General features: G+C 35.6%; 1 protein-coding gene across 1 annotated transcript in view; it reads left to right on the top strand.

The window, feature by feature from the left end:
• Nucleotides 1-20,993, top strand: part of FRS2 (fibroblast growth factor receptor substrate 2) — a 90,891-nt gene that overhangs the window by 30,512 nt on the left and 39,386 nt on the right. The window contains exons 2-3 of the mRNA XM_016198792.2: nucleotides 16,668-16,762; nucleotides 17,691-17,733. The gene's annotated coding sequence lies outside the window, so the exon portion shown is untranslated. The remainder of the gene's footprint in view (nucleotides 1-16,667; nucleotides 16,763-17,690; nucleotides 17,734-20,993) is intronic.

Here is a 20,993-nt window from a genome sequence, read left to right as displayed (position 1 = left end):
TATTTCTGACTGTTTCTCATTTGATTATGTGGATGTCCAGTATAAAATAACATGATTTTAATGCTCTTAAGCCTTTGTAATAGTTGTTTAATTATTTGTAAATTTGTTACACAGTTGATATGTGAAAAACAACTGTGTTGTAGATCAGCATAGTCCATTAGTACTGTTGAAAAGCGGTGTCTCATAGTTTTTGTATGAAGAGAACTTCATTAATTTTTTAAAAAAATTCAATAGATTCTGATGTAGTTGCTCATGGTCTTTTAATCTTGTGCTTTGAAGTGTTTTTTTCCCCCTGGAATGAGATTCTTGGTTTTGGCTGTAGAAGAAATATGTTAATTAGATTATATTTAGTTGGTGGATTTTTGCCCACAAGAATGTGACTTAAAAAGTTGCAAGTTGCTATAGTTCTTGCAGATAAGATTGTTTCCTGTTTTCTTTTGCATATTTAGTATTTTTTCCATGAAGTAGCCTTTCAGTTTGTCCATCTGTATAGTTTGACATTCAGACTGTAATAAGCTCAACTCTGCCATCACCGGTGGTTACAAATGCTAGTCATTCAAAATGTCAAAATTTGGATTTGACCCAAGAGTTACAAATAATATAAGCTTTTATATAAATACATCCAAATATATGTTCTTAGGGGGAAAGGAATAAATAAAATACTGTTTATGGAATGGTTTTAAACAGTTAGGCTTTAGAATTGCTACATGCCCAAAGTATTTCTCCAGTGAATTGCATACTGTATCAGTTCATGAATTGTGTTATAGGAAAAGTAGTTAGTACTATTGACCTCAATACTACTGAAAATTCTAGTTGACAGAAATCAATATAATAGTTTTGGAAAAACGATGCATACTCAATTTAGACAGTTTTATATCTTTCTAACATCATGACAAAATCTGCTTTACCGCTTAAATTTTTATTTTAAAAATAAAATATTTGTACAAATGCAGTTTTAAAAGTCAAATAATTCAAGGCTTATACAAACAGCAGTTACCCATCTCTTCTCTTCTTATCTCCAATTCCCAGTCCTTAGAGGCAATCAACTTTAATTTTTTTATGTGCCTTTATTTTTCTGTCAGTTCTGCTTTTTGCTGGTTTTTCATTTTAGACAGTAGCTCCTGACTTCCTTCTAAGAAAAATGAGGATTAGTCACCTCAATCTCTGTACCACCTGCAAACATTTATACATGCTTCCCTTTCTGTCTTCCTTTTATTGGATACCAGATTTTTGGGTAAATCCTTTATTTAGTATTTAAATTATGACTATGCAGATATTTTTCACAGCTGAGTCACAAAATCCACTATGATGTATTTTCTGTTTTTGTCCAGCTCATTGTTTTCCCAAATAATTATTTGAGTTTAAAATTTTATGTTATGTCTATTATTCATTCATTCATAATTAATTCTCTGACAAATCTAAACTGTCTTTTAATATTGTTGGACACATCAGGTAATCCATTTTTTTATGCTGCCATGCCTTCTGTAACCTGTTTAGAATGCAGACTTTCACATAATTCTCCCTGTTTTTCAGTAAGGCATTTTGTCTTGCTTTCTTTCATTTGTGCCTTGTGTTCCTAAGATCAGGGTCTCTGGTCCACTCTCTCGAGAAGTTCATCTCTAGACTTTCATGAGAGATGGGCATGAGATAGGTTCTCAGGGTGAGGCCACTTAAATGAACTTTCAACCAGTTATCTGGCTTCCATCCCCTTCCTGCGTTTTTGTCTTCATGCTTCTAAATACTTGAACCTCTCCAGGATGGCTCAGCTTGCATGGCTGCTTTTTCCCCCAGTTGTGATATAGTAAAATATACATAACATAAAATTCACCATTGTGAATTTAAAGTGTACAGTTCAGTGGCATTAAATGGATTCAAGTTGTGTAAACATCACTCCCTGTCCATCAGTCTCCAGAACTTTTCCATGGTCCCAAACGGAAACCCTGTACCTGTTAAGCTGTAATATCCAGCCCTTGGCAACCATTCTTCTTCCTATCAGCCTGCTTCTTGGTGGCTTCTTCCTCTCAAGTGTAGGTTTCACCTTTCTTGGTCTTGTTAGGTTAGTTACCACTTTTTTCCCTTTCTAGCTTCCCAAATATTGTTGACTTCTTTCATTTGCTGTTGCATCTTTCCTTATTTTCTATGTCCTTATGGATTTTATATTTCTAAAACAACTCTAAGTTTTTTTTTGTTTGTTTTGTTTTTTAAATATATCTTTATTGATTTCAGAGAAAGGAAAGGAGAGGGAAAGAGAGAGATAGAAGCATCAATGATGAGAGAGTCATTGATCGAGCCCCCAACCCGGGCATGTGCCCTGACCGGGAATCGAACCCCGATCGCCTGGATCCCAGGTCGACGCTCAACCGCTGAGCCACGCCCAGCTGGGCATAACTCTAAGTTTTTAAGGTGAGGTATCAGGAAGGAGTCAGGGTTAGTCATGCTTAACCGAAGGCCTGCTTTCCACATTTTTTACTTTAAAAAAATTATATAATATATATTTTTATTAATTTTAGAGAGAGGAAGGGAGAGGGAGAGAGAGACAGAAACATCAGTGATGACAGAGTCATTGATCTGCTTCCTCCTGCTCGTCCCCCATTGGGGATCAAGCCTGCAACCTGGGCGTGCGCCCTGATGGGGAATCCAACAGTGACCTCCTGGTCTGTGGGTCAGCGCTCAGCTGCTGAGCTACGCCGGCTGGGCACATTTCTTACATTTTTAAAATTTGGGGTTTTTAAAATTAAGAATTAAAATACAGATATGCCAGGCAGTTGTATAGCTCTATTGGCTATGAAATTAAGCTTTATACATGGGCACCTTTTTTATCACTGGTTCCTATTGTGTTGGCAGGGGTTTGATTCCTGAGACCTATTGCAAACCCTGCAACTCCCTCCCCTCTCCTCCCTGCAAGCCTAAGATAGTGCCACTGTTTCGGGACATGCTCTGTGCTACTGCAGCAATTTTCATAGCAATGAGAACCTGGCCCTTCCATGGGAAGTGATTTGGGGAAGTAGACTGCTACCTAGAAATTTTGTAAAAGTTTGTTACTCGAGGTGCAGTTGAAGTATTTCCTCCTCTGTGCAATTTCTCTGAGTGCCCTAGGCAGCATTAATTACTCCTGCGCCATGGCATCCCTGAATAATTGTTTTATTCTATTATGTTAGATATCTCTATCTACGCTGGGTATCTACATTACGGTATGTGTTCTGTCTTGATCTTTTTTTCTTAGACGTAGTGTTTTTCAAAGTTTGAAGAACATTCTGATAGCTTTTGGTCCACGGTAGGTAATAAATAATTATTTACTAAATGAATAAATAATCCATCTGGATTGACTGAATTTTCTGTTTTCTGGCAAAAATACTGTCATTGTGCCCTTCATCACCAATGTCCATTGGAAGCTGTGCTAGAAATTGTTAAATGCTTTTTGCTTGTTACTGTGAGTCAGTTCTGTGTGGTGATTTGCGGTGTGGCCAGAATGTCTGGGTTCAGAAAATCTAGAAAGTTTCTTAGCCTCTCTGTGCTTTCGGTTTCTTTACCTATAAAAGAGAGATAATAGTAATAGCTACCATGTAATGTGAGGATTACAGTAATATATCTGAAGTACAAGATTAATGCCTGGCACACTGTTTTGTAGTGAAGTGGAACCTGATTACAATAGATAATGATTTTTGATAAAAAAAAATCTAAGTAAAATGACAAAACTAGCTATTATTAAAAATATTTAGCTCTTTGAATTTTGTATATGAACATGTTCTTAAGTGAGCTCCATGGGCAATAACGATTATCGCACTTAGATAATAACTTAAACTGGGAAAAATAATGTCTTCAGTTTGTTGTATACCTACTAAGATACTATATTCTTTAAATATAAGATATCCAAACTCTTTTAAACATAAGGAAATATATTGAATGGCAGTGTCAATATTCATGCTCTTCTCTCCCTAAAAAGAGCTATGCAGCCCATTAATGAACTTGGTATTTGGCAGTTGTTGTCTTCTAATTGGGGAGAATTTCATTCTATTTAATTCTCCCTTCAGACCATGTACTGAGGGAAGAGAAACCTTCTTCGTTCATTTAGCAGTCATTGAACACTTGCTCATGTGCCTAGGTATTCTGGATACAAGGGAGTAAGGCATGGTGGTTTCTTTCAAGGAACCATCATCTCTTCATCATTTCAGTAATATTAAAATCAGATGTTCTGGCAGGATGTATTCACAACTGTTTGACCCAGAATTCCATTTATAATACTTTATAAAGGGAATAAAAATGTGCACAGAGATTTATATGTACAAGGTGTTCATTAAAATATTAATTATAAAGGCAATAAAAAGAAATGAATTTTAGTACTTCCATTATATTTTCTAGATTTTCAATTAGAAACATGTTATTACTTAAATAATTAAAATTTATTTTAAAAATTCTGTTCTGGTGGATTTACATGAGTGGGTGGATAGAGGGTAGGCCCATTGTTGAATTCCATGATCAGCTAACTAAAAGGCAGTAAAGTGCTCATGTCCATGTTAGATCCCTAGTTCCACCACTTATTGTATGTATCACTCTAGCAAGTTGGTGGTTTAAAATTCTGTAAACCTGTTTTGTTTTTTTCCTCTATATAAAATGGGCCATAATAAGTAGTTATGAAGTTTGTTGTTAGGATTAAATGAAAGAGTGTATGTAACCTAGGAATATAAAATAAGAAATAGCTCAGTAAATATTTGAGGCTCTTGCTGTTACTGTATTTCCTTATACCCATTCCCTCCTTAATAGTTTTTCTCCATACCCTTCCTCTAGTCAGTCCAAATCAGGAATAGCAGTGGTTTGTTTGGTCTGACAACTCCCATTGCTTTGTAATAGTTAGTGTTCTAGAGGTTTCTGATGCTTTTGCCAAGCTCCGCAGGGCTGTCACCTGTTGCCTATGTTGGCCAGTTTTTTTTTGTTGTTTTTTTTTTTTTTTATAAATCTTTTTTTTTTTTTTTTAATATATCTTTATTGATTTCAGAGAGGAAAGGAGAGGGGGAGAGAGGGAGAGAGAGGTAGAAACATAGTGCTGAGAGAGTCATTGATCCACTGCCTCCTGCACTCCCCTGACTGGGGATCGAGCCTGCAGCTTGGGCATGCGCCCTGAAGGGAATCGAACCCCATTGCCTGGATCCTAGGTCGACACTCAACTGCCGAGCCACTCCTGGCCGGGCTGGTGGCCAGTTTTGAAGGAGGGGAAATAGCAGTACATGTGCCTTGGGGTTGCCATACTTGCTGTAAGCCTTCTTTTGCCTCTTTATACTCATATTCTCTTCCTGTTCTCTTTTGGGGTTTATGTACTTTTTGTTCTTGTACTTTATTTTGATAGGAGTCTGTTAGCTCCTTTTTTAAAAAATGTTTTGGCTGTTACTGTTGTTGTTTTACAGCATAAATTACTCTTCATAATAAGGTAGTAATTCAGAGCTAGCGTAGGTATTTTTCAGCCCTGCTGCTTATAGGCCTCTTACAAGAATCAAACATAGCTAGTCTGTAAGGCCGATTTGGCCATGACTCATTTAGAAGATTAGATTTTGTGTGAACTTTTTCTTCTTACTCCCTTGAGTAGAAAGTTCCTGCTATCTATGTTCAATATAAGGCAACCAAATGCACAGGCACTTTCCATAAGGGATTGTGGGTCCTTTAGGGCAGATAGTTTATGACCAGAAAATGTTTTTTGTTTGTTAAATGGCATACATTTAAATCCATGGTTTTCAGGTATGAGTTATGTTCTGAGGGCATGCACTAAATAACAACCAATAAATTATAATTGGTGATTAATGAAATAGCCCTTAGCATACAATGCAAAAATGATTTTACTTTTTAATACATTTTGGGAATTACATAGAAATGAGCTCATGGACATCATAAAAAAGTTTTACTCTTTTTGATGAGTTTATCTACATTAATAAGTCCAAGATATTTTATAAATTAACATAAATCAGAATTTTATTTATATTAAAAGCTGTTAACGGTTGGATTTTGAAATGACTTGTCTTGGATTTACTAATTTTTTTGTTATTTTAAATGTAGGAATTAATATCATATGATGTTGAATTAACTTTATTTTGACTTAATTTGAAGGACAAGCTGAAGATGTTTTAATGACATCACCCAGCTAGAAATTAGAAGATAGGTTCCTTGTGTAAGTTGCTAACTCTCAAGACCTGAACTATTTCTGTCCTATAACAAAGCTCTAATGCATGATTGTCAGGAATCCTAAAATTCTATGCCTCCCCAATCTCTGCCAAAATTCAGGGTTTTTAAAAATTGTATTTTTAATGTTAGGTAGATAATAGACATCAGTATACATTTCTAGTGCTTGATTTTTTTTTCCACCCTAAATTTTATTGTGAAAAGACTATCACTTAAAAAAAAAAAAAAAAAAGCTATGTTTGGTTTTGTTTAGATTGTTCATTTAATCATGAAAACATAGTTTCAACTCTATATTGTGACTTGCTTCTGAGATTTAGAAAACACATTTAATCCCCCAGTTTCTCTCTCCCCATAAACTTTGTATCACATTTATATTGACAAATTAATATAAAGAAATACATACAATTAATGGATTTGAGCACATTCTAGACAGTAGGGAAAGCAATACTGAACTATAAAATAGCCCTGCAGAGAAACCTAGCAGAGGAAGAGGAGCGTGTTTTACATACTGAAAAATCAGCCTATGGCAACAAGGCACTGACTTGCTATGTACTGTTTCAACAGAGAATTGAATAGTTTTGTTATGTGGATTCTTTACTGAGTTGTTAAAACAAAAGAGGAATATTTAAGGCCTTTTGATAATAACTGAAAAATGTTTACCCTAAAATGACCCTCAAGAGGCAGAGGGAATTCCTTGGTTATATAACCTCAAGTGAAAAGCTCCTGCTGGGAAGAAAGCTGTAGACAGTGGTTTTAGGCATGCTGGGATAATTTCTGTTACCTCAGTGGTAGATATCCTTGCAGATAGGTGTTTTCCTGTGTCATCACTTCTCTCTTACTGTGTTCCTTTGAAATAAATTTAAAGTTGATTAGATGTTTCTCATTCTAAATTAGGAAAATGATTATTCAAAATGTATAAAAGTAAGTTTTCCAAGACTTCACAGGATAAATTCATTGGTTGAATGTGAACAACACTTTTGTGTTTCTTTGGAGATATTAAACATAAGCTTTTTTCCCTCTGTGCAGGTGGGGCAGGTGAGGTTAAATGTTACCCCTACCTGATGTGTCAGTCAGAATTCTTGGTGGCAGTAAAATCCAATTCAAGCATATCATATATTTAAAAAGCATATTGTGTAGAGCTCAGTGGTTCATCAAATTGTTGCAAGGGTTAGAGAACAAGATTAGGACTAAGCAGCCAGAAACAGTGCCCCAAATCACATTGCACAATGATTCCCATGAGGATGCCAGCACCATCTAGAGACAGACTGACAGACGCCACAGCCTGCCCCAGTGACACTAGCTCTGGATGACTCTAAATGCTGCCACCTCTGCCCTGGACTTGACCTGGCTGCAATTATCCCACCATCAGTGTGTGGGAGAGTTCCTTCTGGTCGCTACTTTTCCTGCTCACTAGTTGCCCGTTTCTAGTCTGGGCTGGACATGTGTGTTTGGCAGAGCCTATGTGTAGGACATGTGGGAAACTGTTTGACCTTTTGAAATCATAAGATGAGGGGAAGTTCTCAAATTTAAGATGTGGAAAACTATTTGCCCTTCTGAAATCATAAAGTAGGGAAGTTCCCAAACTTAAGAAGGGAAAGTTTAGATGCTAGGCAGACAGAAAGAATGAAAGATGTTCACTGCAAGTGATGTTTTAGATGTAATACGTGTTGAGCCTTTACTATGTGCTAGGCACTGTGCTAAGTGCTTACAAGCATTATCACACATCATCCCCACATTAGACATGGAGTAATAGACCAAGAGAGAGTAAAACCTACCCAAATTCATAATCAATCAGGGCAGAGCTAGGACACAAACTTAGAACTATGATTCCAAAGATTTTGCTCATAATCTCTGTATTAAACTGTATTAATTTCCCCCTGATATATTTAGCGCAAAACCCTGTAAATAAATCTGTTAGACTGACTACTAATTTTAAAATGTAATGTATGGTATGTATATGTATTTAGGCATTTTAAAGGAAGTTGAAAATTTGTGGCTTGAATTTTATCTATTTTTAACTAATTAAATAATTTCTGATTCTTTTTTTCATTTTGTGACTTATTGTAATTCACTTTGCCATTGAGTGTAAGAGAGACAGGTCAACAAGAAGGAGAGGGGACATAGAGTGACGAAGACCAAGGCAGGGACTAGTATGGAAAACAAACATGTAAATAAGTAATTGTGATACACACACACACACACACACACACACACACACACACACACACACACGAGAGGCAGACAAATACATATATTGAAGGACTGGTAACAATACATTATCCTACAAAGTGTTATATTCTTTATATCCTTTGTTATTTGTAATGGTTGAAAACAATGAAACTTTCCCTCTGTTTAGGAAAGCTGTTGAGGCCTTTTTTTTTTTAAGTTAGAATTAATGCTATCTCTAGAATAAACCGTAAGTTTTAAGCCTCTGTACCAGTTTGTATTTTAAATTGACTTATGTACTTCTATTTGAAAGCTAAAAAAAAATATGTGATATCTAGGAGTAATAAACAGGAGCTGCTATTTAACTTGGGACATATCCAACCAATTTGGTTTTGGGGGAAAAGTCATAAAGACAAACTCCCATAGTTACTATGATGTCAACCATGCCAGAGTATTTCTTCATAAATTTCTTGTTAATTATTCCTTTAGTACAAGCCTGTCTGTACTGCAGATTTTTTTATGCTACCAAAGCAGTGTTTTATAATGATGTAATTATATTCACTTGTGCCTTTGGGACTAAATGGGCAGCTATAATTTTTGTTAAAGTGAGTAGATCAAGTGCCCTTCCACACACATACTCTTGTAGACTGTCTACATGTGGGTTGAGTGCTAGAGAAGTACTTGATATAAAGTAAATGCCCATGAAATTAAAAGTGATTTTTGTCCCCTTTAAGTATTACATTTTTAATACTGAATATACTATGCTTTTTGTCCTTAACCTCCCCACCTGATCTTTCCTAGGATATAAATTTTAATTTGAGAACTCTTATTTCTCTATGAATTTTTGTTTTTGGTCCAATGCTGGCTGTATACAAAGGATTTTTGTATAAATGCAGTTGATGTTATACACTCTGGTATTCCAGTACTTTACTTGAGAGATAGGCTTCTTTTATGAACTGTTTTAGTGGACCAGCAATCCCTCAGATGGGCAATAGTCCTTTTATTAAGCTATCAGGTTGGCATATACATCGTTTCTTATCTTTTTTTTAAAATTCTCACCTGAGGGCATGTTTTTACTATTTTTAGAGAGAGAGGAAAAGAGAGGGAGGGAGAGAGAGAAACATTGACGTGAGAAACATCGATCGGTTGCCTCCTGTATCCGCCCCGACCAGGTATTGAACTGCAACCTGGGTATGTGTCCTGACTGGGAATTGAACCTTCAACCAGCTGAGCCACACTGACCAAGGCCACAGTTTCTTACCTTTATGAACATTAGCTAATGGTGAAGTTAATTTAGCCATCTATAGAAGAAATGCCATGCTGGGCCAGAGCATTGATCCCTGTAGCCCAGGCTGTGCTAAAGAGCTGCACCCAAGGAAACAGGTTACTTACTAGAATTCTGTCATTCCTACAGGACTCATGGGCCATTTCTATTTTCCCTTAACTTATATACTCAGAATTTATGCATTCGTTTAAACTCTTCAACGTTGCAGTCTGTTCTGGTTACATATGTATGTATTAAGTTAAATTACCTATTATAGATTTATTGGAATAAATGATTCTGGGGGGAAATACCACTTATAATGTGAACTTCAGTTCTTTCCTTGCTTATAAGCTGCTTCAGTTTCTTCACCTGTAAAATATAAAATGATATCACAAGCTTATTTTTTCCTACTCTCAAAATCTGTTCTCTTATTTCTAATACAGCCAATTTATGAGGTTTGTCTTTCTCATCTTCCTTCCTAGCATTCCCCTCCCCACATGCTATTTAAATATAGAATATCAAGCAAGTTTGTTATGTATAATGAAGACACATATTATGGAGGGCCACTGAATTCCTTTGAATTATCTGATGGCTGTAACTAAAAGTTTTGTGGATATTAGGAGAAACAGAATTTTGTAGCTACAGTTTAGAGAAAACAGATACAGCTTGTATTCAGTATTTGGGATATGGATTTACTGAAGGTCCTTTTATGAGACATGAATTCTACTCTTCAGTTTGTTGGAAACCGTTTGAAGACATTGGTCATTCCTTCTCTGATACCCCAATATGGATTTCAGAACTATATAGACCAATCTATTATCTTATTTAGCCTTAGTGCTAGCACTCAAAGTGGTTTGTTGTTGAGAAAGAAACACTGAAATCGTAAAGTTGGGGGGGGGGAGGTGGTTGTATTTATAATTGGTGTCCTGGGGGAGAGTATGCCCTCCCCATCCCTCTGCCTCTCTTCATCATTCTTAACCATCAGTGCAATGAATTAAGATTGTGAGGGAGATTTTTTATAAGTGTTAATTTATGTTGAAAGTTCCCAGGACATAATCAAGTACATATTCCCCCCACTATCTGAAAATAATGTTCCTATAAAACCTTTATAAGCTGAAATGGCGTAAAGCAAAGAAGCAATTACTGTTAATTTATATGAAAAAATGTTTGAGTGTTCCCAGATCCCCCAAATAACCTACCAAATCATACCAAATAATATATAGAACTAAAATAACACTAACATATAGTAAAAGCAGCAATGGTATAAATACACACCATGCTTTCTTTGTACACCCATCAGTACGCTCAGTCAAGAGACTTTCCATTTTATCCATTATTGAAGACACCGCTTTGCTACCAGCAGAACCAATAGGAACTTCAGCAGCTTTCAAAATTTTTTTCTGAGGTGAAGAGTAGAATGGTGGATGCAGGCAAGGAGCTTGGGGGCACCACTCTGGTTGTTTGGGGTACACACTGCCTCTGTGATGTCTCACTGCAAAACAAATGAATGCTGATTTTGCTTTTTGCCTTTTTTCGTAAAAGTAAAAACTCTCTTCAGTTTCTTTCAGTTATAAAACAGGTACAGCAGGTCCTCAAATGACGTCATTTCATTCTGTGTTTCATTCAGTGTCATTTCACTGTAACATTGAGGAGATGCTGGAAGAACTTAACTCTTGATTATATCAGTTAGCTTTTGGTAAAATTAGTTGTTATACATCATTTTACCACAGTTCCAAGAACCTATCCACAGTGTTAAGTGAGGACTTACTGTATTCAGGTCTTTCGTAAAAGTGAAATGGTGTAACTCGAACTTTCAAAAAGTTGGGGATACTTTCACTTAGAGACTAACATATTTATGTATGTAGGCCTTTGAGAAACTTAAAGCCATTAATTTGTTGAATGTCTCCTATGTAAAACAGTAAGTTGTTTAAATGGCATGTTTTTAATCATTGGGTATGATTTGTTCCAAGGAATTTTCAGATATTTTTCCAAATATCTGAGGACCTAATTAGTGCAGCAAGTCCACACTTCCTGGGTAGTGTGTGTCTTGATAGTTAAGTAATTCCCTTTTTATTTTACAATAAGGATATTACTTTTACTGTGTGATAGGCAGTGTCTGCATCTAATAATAACCAATAAGCTTACAATAATGATAATGACGTGTTAAAAGTCAGGTTCTGTTGAGTATAAAGAACAGACTCCAATAAGTGTTATTCCATAGTGTCAGGAACTAAAGTGTTCCACATGGAAGAATTTTCCAAAAAAGAAAAATTAGTAATGATAACTAATAATTTTTCTGTAAATTTTAAGAAATTGGTAGAATACTAATGTGTGTATTTATCTATATCTATTATGAAGAAAGAGAGAGAAGTACTTCAAACATCCAGAAAAAGTACAGAAACTATTTTGATGAATAGCTGTGTTCCCACTCTATTAAAGCTTAACATTTCTTCCTAGACTTCTCAGAGTGTAATGGAATGGCCATTACTTAGAGGTGATTAGGTTAATCGTGAATGAATACTAATTAGTAAGTTGTGCTGTGCTTAGCTTACTCTTTTTTTAAAAAAATATATCTTTATTGACTTCAGAGAGAGGAAAGGAGAGGGAGAGAGAGAGCTAGAAACATCAATGATGAGAGAGTCATTGATGGAGCCCGCAACCGGGCATGTGCCCTGACCGGGAATCGAACCCCGATCACCTGGATCCTAGGTCGATGCTTAACCGCTGAGCCACGCCCGGCCGGGTGCTTAGCTTACTCTTACACAGTTCACTTAGACCTAAATGTAGCATATTCTTCTGATTCATCCCTTAATGCCACAGTTTTCTTACTAATGTGTAACAGTAAACCTTTCCCATTTGCCCTTTGATCTAAAGAAACTTTGGAGGAATGGAACAAATTTCTTAAATGAGTAGCCTGGATTTATGTTACTCCTATGGGGCGAATGTGATATTTATGTCTAATAATTGTATTCTAGTTTACTGCAGATTATACTGTTGATAAAGAAAGACAGCTTTTGCATCCTGGTGTTGTCCCTTTCTGGTTTGCACAAGATATCTAACTACTCTATGTGCTTTGTTAATACCTTTCCCATAGGGGAATTCTGAGAATTGTGAGCTAATGTAAATATCTGGCACACAACTTGCTCAATAAAAGTTACTTTAAAATCACCAGCCTTCTTTCAAGCGATTGGACTTGTTAAAGTCTGATTTCCAAACGAGTGGGGGCATTTCTGCAAAAATAAAGAGTTCTTCCCTCCTCCCCAGACAAAACAGATTTTAAAATTTCATCCTTCAACTCTTAAGACGCCTGCTAATTGTTTTCCTTGTCCTCTTGGTTTATTTTTGTACCTAAGGTCTGATAGGCACATAACAAGTGCTTTGTGAAACTTAAACTAAGTGAAAAGAAATTGTTCAGATGAAAGGTATGTGGATAAGTCAGTTTTGGGGCAATTCTAGAGAACTCTTGCCAGAACTGGTATCTTTGTTTTGGTCTTCAGAGACTATTAAATGTGATCACTGAGTCATACTTGCTGTTTTCTCTGTCCCCTGGCTATCTCTCTTAAGACCCTGAAGCTTGGCAGCCATAAGATGTTTAAAACAGAGTAGGACTTAACCCAGGGGAAGTTTGTTTATTTAAAGAAAAATAATTAAGTTCAAACATCCCAACCATGTCATAGCTAGTCTAGTCATGTTAGAGTTAGTGAGTTCTTTTGATTCTTTCTGGTGGTCATGGTGCCTGAAGGTAACAGATACTTGAAAGTAGTTAAAACTTTTTCTGAGATTTCTTGGAACTTTATCATATAATCCTTAACAGAAATCCTTAAAGGAATGGGAGGAAAAGGACTGCCATTTATTTTGCTAGTTGTTGTTTCTTAATGAGACCCATTTAATTCAAATCTTTAACCCCCTCTTTTCTAGTGTTACGAAATAGGTGATTTAAAAGCAAAACAAAACAGCAACAACAAAAAAAACCAAAACAAAACCACACTATGGTAGCTGTATCTTTTTTAATTCTTTGAAGTTGGGACCGTAGGAATCTTTTAGAGAGTATAGTTCTATAGATGTTTAGACACAAAGATATGAAAATTGATGACTTTTGTGTTTCAAGTGATTGTCATCTCCAAACTTTGTGACTGATTTCTCCTAGCATATTCTCTCCCAGATAGGAAAATCTGAGGCAGAGGTTTTGGGCTTGCCTAGGGTGCCAGGGCATATCTCTGTGACGAGATAACTGGTAAAAACTGAGTCCTAAGGGAGATGGGGGAGGAATAAGCCAGAGGGAAAAACAAATCCTGAGGCCCTGAGAACATGCTTGATGTGTTTAAGGACAGGAAAGAGACCAATGTGGCTAGAGTGGAGTGAACAGGAGGGAGGATGGTAGGAAGTGGGTTAGAGAGATGGGGAAGGGAAATACTAGGTCAGAGTCCTATTCCTTTGTAAGGACTTTGGCTTTTAGACCAGCAAGGTCGACTCAATTCGAGGGTTTTGAGCAGAAGGACATGACACGACTTTCTTTTGAAAAGGACTGATCTGACTGATTTGTTGAGGTGAGCAAGGGAGGGGGAGGCTGGGAGATCAGATAGGAAACTATTATGGAAATGCAGATGAGATAGAGGTGGCTGGGACCATGGTGGTAGGAGTGGTAATGTGGATATCATTTGAAACTGGAGCTCCCAGGATGAACACTTAATAGACAGTGATGATTCTTCTGTACATAATATCTGGTTGACCCATTTTTAATGATGTTAAGATTAATCACTGGGTTCAAGTTTTGTCAACCTGATTTAGCCGTTATAAAGTTTCCCATCAGCTTTTATAACTAATGGTTTTAACAATCATTGATCTTTTTAAAATATCCATTATTTCATTAGGGGTTACAAAATGCTGATTTTTCTAATCCTCTCATTCCTTCTATATTTACTTTTGGGATCCTATTAAAAAAAAGAGCTTTCATTTATTGATTTTTTGATTACCCTGGGGTATTTTTCATATAAGAAAGCCAGGATAAATGCTTGACAATTCCCCTTTATCAATTTTCAGATAATAAGTTAGTGCCCTAGTAACTTCCAAAGATGACCATGAATTTTTTTTATATGTTTAATGTTTCAGTCAATGATAGTTTGATGTTCATTTGATTTTAAAACATGTCTTCAAAGTAAAAATTATTAGATATGTTCTGAGAAGTCTTCCATTTCTATCCCTTCTATACTATTTTCTCTTTTCTCTGTAGATAACTGTTTAAAAATTGTTTCAGCTTATCCTTCCACTGCTGCTTTTTGAAAGAAAAAAAAATGTCTGTATTAAGATTTGTACTCCCCCAGTTTTTTACAGAAAGAGTAGCATTTTGTGGATGGACGAAAAGGAACTCCTGGGTTCCTTGAGGATTATTTTTGAGACCTGTCAACTTTTCTCTCCTTATGAAAGATTTTCTGTTACATTCTTAGCTGTTTTCACAACCAGTGCTTTGAAAGAACATATATATTTAAAAAAGAAAGACCCTCATGGACACCATTTGGCAATTTTTAGCAAAATTGCATATCCAGCAATTCTCCTTCCAGGAATCTTTCCCAAAAGTTGCACTAACAAAATTACAAAGTGACATATGCCTTTGTACTGTTCCTTGAAGGTTGGGATCATGTCTTGTCTTTTAATTAGGGACTTTGTTTATTGGAGAACAAAGCAATAAAGTTGATGTAGTTGGTGTTAACATCAGTGGTGTATATGTGGAAGAGATGCCATTTTGACACTTAGCTGTTTTGAAATACTATAAGGTTAAATATGTAGTTGGTGTTAAACATCAGTGGTGTATGTGTGGAAGAGATGCCATTTTGACACTTAGCTGTTTTGAAATACTATAAGGTTAAATATGTCATCAATTAATGTTCAATCATTCATCAGTTTATGATGAACAGAATAGATCCAGTGACATGGAAGCATGGATCAGACTGACGAATGTCAGAGAGATGGAGGAGGGTGGGTGGGTGGAGGGGGAGAGAGTAACCAAAGAATTTATATGCATATATGCACAACCCAAGGACATGGACAATGGTGGGGAGAGCGACTGGGGAGGGGAATGGGACGGGGTGGAATAGGTCATTGGGGAGAAAAAGGGACATTTGTAATATTTTAAACAAACAAAAAAATCATTCATCAGTTTATTCATGAGGACTTAGTGCATGGTAGTCATTGTCTTAGGTGCTCGAAAAGTATCAGTAAATAAAACCGACAGAAATCTCTGGAGCTTGCTTTATAGGTGTGAGGAAAAAATAGACAAATTAGTGTAACAAATAAGCAAATTATTGTTTTCAAATATGTGGTTTTAGGGCTTCTCTTCTGTATTTTCCTTTTTTCTTTTTCCAGTCTATAAATGGCATTGTTAGGAATTGCAAGAGCCTGGTGGGTGAAAGGGATTGAAGAAGTTATGGATTTTTACATGCAGAGTACTTGTAACATAACCGTCGAATTCTGGGCCTATGGGACGATAGTCTGTATTCCATTCATCCCACCTTGCCCTCAGTCCTGTTCATGTTTTTTATTAGAAGGTTGCTTAAGAACTATTTTTATTTTTTTAAAAATATATTTTTATTGATTTCAGAGAGGAAAGGAGAGGGAGAGAGAGAGACAGAAACATCAATGATGAGAGAGTCATTGATCAAGCCTGCAACCCGGGCATGTTCCCTGACAGGGAATCGAACCCCGATCGCCTGGATCCCAGGTCGATGCTTAACCACTGAGCCACGCCCGGCCGGGCAAGAACTATTTTTAAAAAATATATGCTTTTATTGATTTTAGAGAGAAAGGAAGGGAGAGGGATAGAGAGGAACATTGATGAGAGAGAAACATCAATTGGCTGCCTCCTGCATGCTCCATACTGGGGATTGAGCCCGTAACCTGACCAGGAATTGAACCTGTGAACTCTTAGTTCTTGGGTCCGTGCTCAACCACCAAGCCACACCGGCCAGGCAATAACTGTTTTGATAGTTCCCTATAGCCACTGAAATTTAGATAATTGTCCTTAAAGATTTCATTCTTTTGTTATAATATATTCTTAATTACTACATCTTTGTTTCAGAAATGACCATGGAGAAGTAGATGCCCAGATGCAAAGTGATGAAACAGCCAATTTGTCATAAAGTAAAATGCAGCTGTGGCTTTTCAACCAGATTAGTAAGTGTGGCCAACATTTTTCTTTAACTTTATACTTATTTTATCTACTTTGAAAAATATTAAAAAAATATAGTGGATATTTTAAAAGTGTCAATTTGTATTTCTGCTTTTTTGTTTTTTGTTTTGTGGTTTTTTTTTGTTTTTTTTTTTTACTGTGGATTATACTACAAATTCTAATATATAGCGCTAGAAAATGATGCCTGTGTTGTACCTTTTAAGAACAATGAAGGCACTATTATAAAACCATAGCTTTAGAGGAAATATATAAAAAAAAGTCATTATAATACCATTATCCAAACACAACTACTATTATAATTTTTGAATATTTGTTTTCTTTACCAGTCTTTGTTCTACACATTTAAAAGAAAACATAATTTTGATCATAGTGTTGTAACGAGTATGCTTTTTGTATATATTTTTAAATTACATTGTTTCATATGTTTCTCCCTCGAGGGGAAATGTTTGCTTCAGTATAGTATTTCTTATTGGGGTATTTGGAATTAGATGGTGGTGAAGGTTACACAACTTTATGGACACAGTAAAAGCCACTGAATTTTATACATTAAAAGGATTTTATGACATGTAGATTAAAAAGTACCCTTTGGAATATCAAATCTTGACTAGAGTAAACCCTATTGAGTGATGATATTTTAGAATATGTGCCACACATCATTATGTACCTAGCAAAAATTATGTGATAGTCAGTAGAATAAGTATTTTTGTAATGATAAAAAATAAATTTTATAATATATATTTTTATAAAAATAATAAAGTATTTTTATTATTAGGGACTTACTGCCTTTTTAAGCATTGGTAATATCAAATGTCATAAATAGTCTGTATGTACTGTGCTAACATTTTGGAACTTCATTTTCAAGACACTTTCTGTTTTGAAACATTTCAACTTTTCTACCTTAAATTTTTTTAGGAACAAAATTGTATCTGTTTTTCTCAGAAGAGAATTCCACAAGGTAAGAAATTATTAATATAGTAATAAACCAATTAGAGTTGAATACAGGCTTAATTGTTCTTGATTTTTAAAAATTACTTTCCCATATTTATTTCATATCTTTTCTTGATTATTACAAGATTCTCACAAATTTGTTAGCAAACCTTTACTACCTCAGTATTTGCTAGCAAGACACAGGCTCATCTCATTTGAAGTTAGTATTAAAAGCGTGTGATAAAATTAGTTACTTTGGACCTCAAATACTGCTTTTCAGGGTCAGAACTTATTTCTAGTGTCAATAGAAGTGAGTTTGTCTGTTTTATGAAAAAGTTCTCTTCTTCCATTGGGGCCCATTCACCTTCTAACTCAGTGGACATTACCTAATGACTTTGCCGAGCAGAAGGTTCATAGAATCTCTCTCAGGGGCTTTAAATTAAAGAACATTATTTAGCTATGTTTCCACCTATGGAAATTGTATAATTGCTATATTTAACTTACAAAGTATAATGCTTTTTACCAGGTAGATAATAAAAGATTGAGTAACATCTGGTAGTATAAAAAAAACCTGAATGATTACCTTTACAACGGATTTTAAATCACCATTGATTTACATTGTTATACTCCTGACTTCTGAAGGATGAAATGTTCCAGTGAGTAGATAGTAAAATTACCTTATTGGGGTGCTTAATTATCCTGTGCCAGGAACTTAAAATCAATTGCCTGGCAGCCTTAAGTTACTTTGATTAAATTTTTTCAGGGACTCTTTTGTATAGGTAGTGGCGATCACTGCAGATTAATTCAGTCTGTTAATTGGAAATGCTTATATAGTTAATTATTCAGATCAATAACTCTTTCTCATTTATTCACTTTTTCCAATATCCTATATTTGGAGGGGAACTTGTATTCTCAAACATATCTTTTCTACCTAGCTTTGAGAGTGACACAGATTTAATTAATCAGGTCAGTTTTTATCCTGATAACTGAAAACAAAGGGCTAAAATAAAGGGGCTGATGAGGAGGAAGGGAGGGCAAATCACCAATAGTTTTGATTTTCAAGTTTTTTGTGAAACTCTTTTTCCCTATTTTTTTCCTTCTGTGTCTGGGGGGTTAAGGAAGGGGCTCCAGAACCTGTGTGTAGCACTATTTGATCTTCCAGGGCACTGCTCAAAGATTTCAGGAAAAATCCAGATCTTTCTTTTCCTGGATGACAAAGCTTAAAGCACAAACAGAAACTTCAAAAGATCTAATCTTAGTGAACTTGATCTGTTACATCTTTGTCTCTGTTCTTTTGGAAAATGAAATTTAAGTCTTGGACATTAATACAATGCATAATACAGTGGTGATGGATCCTAGTGTCTAGTACTCTTAGGGCTCCCCTATAAGTGTTCAGTAAATACTTATTTTTACAGATACCCAGGTAATTTTATGATTTTTTAGAGTAGAAAATAGTCAAAACAATTATTTACATTTATATAGTATCACCCTGCTTCACAAAGGTATTAAAGGGCAATGACAGCTTTAAAAAATTTTTTAACTATACACTCAAAAATGGTTGAAATGGTAAGTTTCGTTATGCATCTATTTTACCACAATTTAAAAAATTATTGTTTAAATTTTGGAGCAACTGTTTATTATGAAAGAGGATGGCTTTGTCTGGAGTATCAATTTTCAGCCTCTTGTACTAGAGTATTAAGTGAATGATGTTCCTTCACTTGTGTCATACCCATCATCATTGGTTCATTAAAGGACTGTTCTTCTGTTTTCTTTTATAACACGCCTCCATATAAGTGACCCTTTAATGTGTTTAATATGTATTCTTTTGTTTGTGTCTTGTAAAAGGTTTATTTTATTTTATTTGCCTGTATTTTAATTATACATTAGCTCTTAATCTAATTCTTGTTGGCCCCTTCCTCCTCTCCCCCCCCTTCCTCTTTTCTAAGATCCAGCCACCTTGAGTGGTCATCTAATTTGTTTTCTTCTACTGTTACTTTGTATTCTAGGTTATTTATTAAAATGAAGCTGTTAAGTTCCTTAGAGGTATAAGGCACCTTAAAATGAGCATTTAAGAAAAGCCCATTTGTGTTCATTTCTTTATATTCGAATTGAAGTTAAAGAACGTGAGTTAGATGCTGTACAAATTAGAGGAAATATAAACATCTGTTTAGAAGGCTGTCTATCCAAGAGCCTGTTAGAACAAGCAAAGAAAAGAATTATGGGACCTAACAAAAGCATGTATTTTTTCATCTAGAAACAGTATATTAAAATGCTTAGGTATCAGTGTTAGCCCACAAAAGCTGAGTAGTTGAAAGATACTGGTAATATTATGGAACCTCTGCATTATCTATTACTTATTAATTTCTGCATTGTATTATATTATATTTGAACATTCATCATCTTTTTTCTGTTACTTTCTTGAAGCAGGCCAGGTTCTGTGAACCCCTCACTGAATTTAAGAGAGTAAGAACTGTACAAATGCAGGATTCTAAATTTGGGATGCAGAAACTGTTTCTCCCGCAGTAGCACAGTATCAGCAGAAGCAACTTCTCTTGGCTCCCCCTAACTAGAAATTGTCAGAGAATGGGAACTTAGAAGCTCTGTGTCTGGGGTGATGGTGTGCCCCCCTAGCAGTGAAGGGGACAGAGAGGGAGGGACTCCTGTGAGAGCAGGGTGGGCTAGGACATTAGGAGGAGAATGACAGTAGCGATCAGATCAGGGAGGGGCTTCTGGTAGGTAGAAAAAGCTGAAGGTACCTTGTTCGTAGCAGTTTCTTTGTGTGAGAAGAGGATCTTAGGGGCACTTAGTCCTGGGGGCTAGGAGGAATGTGGAACTGATTCAGTAGTGGAATGGAAAAGGGTAAAAGAATTCACATCTTGTAAAAGTGAAGCCAATGTTGAGGCTTTTTGAAAGTAGTATTTATTTGTCAACACAGGTATTTATAAGATCTTTGGTGGGAAGCTCTTGAAGTTGATACTGACTTGGGATCCCATGCATTGTTAAATAGTCCTTCACTCTTTTTAAAAATAACAATTCAGAGAATTAGATATCAGGTAGCATAGTTTTTTTCTCTAGTTTCTTTAATTTTTTGAGTATTTTATGTGGTATAGTAATTTCATTATTCTCACTTTATGTTAGTTAACACATGGCATAAATAAAACAGATAGTATTCTTATTTTACAAATGATGAAACCAGTAGTGGAATTAGCTTTAGGTTCTTTGTACTAATCTATACTGCCACCTTATCAATTGGTATTTTGTTCTTTATAGAAGATCTAATTACTAGGA

The sequence above is a fragment of the Miniopterus natalensis genome, chromosome 2 (genome assembly GCF_054644295.1).
Source record: "Miniopterus natalensis isolate mMinNat1 chromosome 2, mMinNat1.hap1, whole genome shotgun sequence".
In the NCBI taxonomy this organism is placed as follows: Eukaryota; Metazoa; Chordata; class Mammalia; order Chiroptera; family Miniopteridae; genus Miniopterus; species Miniopterus natalensis.
The sequence above is the reverse complement of the archived record's forward strand: the minus strand, read 5'-3'. Positions and strand labels throughout refer to the sequence as shown.